Consider the following 2,405-nt stretch of genomic DNA (forward strand, 5'->3'; position numbering starts at 1 on the left):
GTTGTTTTTAGTGATATTTGGCTCATCTTTGGTAATCACTTGATTGCTTCCATCCAAAGAACCTTCACCTGCATTCAAAAGGTGAATTCTTTAGCACTGGATGACACTTGTCAGATGGTAGAAAACCTTGGTAAAAAATCGAACTTAAAAAATGAGTTTCACTGTAAGTAGTGGCATTCCACATCAACAAAGCCATAGGAAAAGGATACCATCTATTTAGCTGTCCAAAGAACTCTTCGAGGCAGAGACGAGTTCCTGCTTAGTACCTTTGGCAGGAATCCCCATATTCCTACAAATTCAAAAAATAACAATAAAGCAAGGCATGCTGCTGAAAATTACTGGATAGTGTATTATACGAGTAGATAAACATTACATCACTCCTGTAGGACAAAGGAACCAATGTGGGAATAAAGCAATCAGTTGGTGCAAAGATACCAAATATCAGTATTACACCCAAATAGATCCCTGCAGCCACCTTAGAAGGAACCACAACAGCTCCAGGACATTTTATCTGTCACGATAAGCATACAGGTCCAGTTCTTTATTTTTATTATTTTTTATTTTTTATTTTTTTCCCTAATAACAGTAAGGCCTATGGAAATGAATTGTGCTAAGAATTTTATTAGCAGGAAATCATCTTAGATATTGGTAGGAAAACCTGTTAAAATTAATACATGCACAAGTCTCTTTACATTCGAGAAGTAAAAAATTCAGATTGCCTCACCCGAGTTGTCTATATTTGGGTAAAAAAATCTTAAGATTACCTCCCTGATATCCAAAAAAAGAAGTGAACTCATATTGCAGAAAATTCAAAATTTCTGCCCCCTTTGAACACTCAAACAACCATATAATAGTGGAAAAATAAATTAAATACATTTTAGCCAGGAGAGCAGAACATTTACCTCAATTTCGATCTCAGCTGTTGAACTGTCATTTCCTCTATATTCTTGGAATCATCCCCAAGAAGCTCGCTTTCCTTGACAATGTCCTGTATTCCAAGGAAAACCCATTATGCACAATACAATAATTACTTACAACCACACTAACAAACGCAACAACGCCAATAAGAATAAAGGGCCCAAAAAAAAAAAATGTGACCTCCGAAACAGTCTTTTGGGATTTTGATCCATCAATACTTAAATGATCACTCACAGCTGATTGTTAGGAAATCGAAAGGTGTCTTTTAGAGCCCATTAATCCTTAATTTCACAGAAAACGGACCTTCAAATTTCAGGCTTCTATAATTTACTGCAAAAAAGCTACAAAAAATTAATGTAGAAGAGACCAGAGTTGAGAATTAAACCTAAACAATAAGGTTATTATTGAATTTAGTGTGTACCTCCTGAAAGTTAAAGGGGAATTTGGCCAGATGACCCACTTGGACAATGATTTTGGACAAATAGCCTTTGACCATCATTAAAATGGAATAAAAAAATTTAAAATGTTTTAATTGATAAAATGACAAAATTGTCCTTCAATTTATATCAAATTATTCACCCAACTTCTTTCATTTCACCTTCTTCTTTCTTCTTCCCTTTTCCTGTGAAACCCTATTCTCCAAACTTGAATTCCAAACCCATCTTCTTCACCTTAATTTTCACTATATTTCAATATTACAAAAACTTTTCTTTGACTCTAGTTTATTTCACATTACTTTACCCTCTCTTTGGTACAAGTTAAGACAACAAAAAAGGTAATTTTTTCTACGATTTTTTTTTCTTTTTTGTTATTTTAAAATGTGATTTTGTGCTTCCATTACTGTAGTTTTATAATAAAAATTTGTAAAAATTGCATTTTTTTTTATGATTTCGTGATTTATTTGTATATTTAGTTTACTTTTAGCTGAGTTTTTTTAATGTGAATGGATTTTTGATACATTTGGGGTTTTGAAGATGATGGGTTAAAAAAAAATTCATTTACTGGCATTGCTATAAATCGAAATTGTGATATGTAAATGTGCTTGTTCTTTGATATGCCTTGAAACTTAGAGAGTTGCATTAATAATAATTTGATTTAAATAATTCGGCATTTTTAGGAAAATTCTTTATATTATGTTTTACTGTAATTCCTATTTTATGTGAGTTCTATTATTAAACTTTACACTTGTTGATTTCAGAATTTTTTCATATTATATTTTGCCTATTTTTACCACAGTACCCTTATTTGTAGATTGGAACTTCACCTACTAAATAATGTATATAAGTTTGCAATTTAAAATGTTGTGTTTCCCCTTGACTTTATTGAATTATTTTATTCTTTAGTTGCGTAAACGTTGTATCATTACGCCTACATTGATTATTACTTGATTTGACTTTGATTTACCTACTGTTCCAAGAAAGAGAACTAGCATTGAAATCGTTTAAAAGTGGAAACACACTAATTTTGGTTGTGACAGATATGGCAGG

The 2,405-nt window shown here is 31.7% G+C and overlaps 1 long non-coding RNA gene across 1 annotated transcript; it reads right to left on the bottom strand.

Annotated features, from left to right (window-relative positions):
* LOC111377373 lies at positions 1–1,194 on the bottom strand. The gene is made up of 4 exons (XR_002699710.1): positions 1,153–1,194; positions 903–988; positions 210–289; positions 1–68 (listed from the first exon to the last, which is right to left on the bottom strand). It is a non-coding gene; the product is annotated as an uncharacterized LOC111377373 (long non-coding RNA).
* Positions 1,195–2,405: the final 1,211 nt, after the last annotated feature.

Source organism: Olea europaea, unplaced genomic scaffold (genome assembly GCF_002742605.1).
Source record: "Olea europaea var. sylvestris unplaced genomic scaffold, O_europaea_v1 scaffold16481, whole genome shotgun sequence".
Classification (NCBI taxonomy): domain Eukaryota; kingdom Viridiplantae; phylum Streptophyta; class Magnoliopsida; order Lamiales; family Oleaceae; genus Olea; species Olea europaea.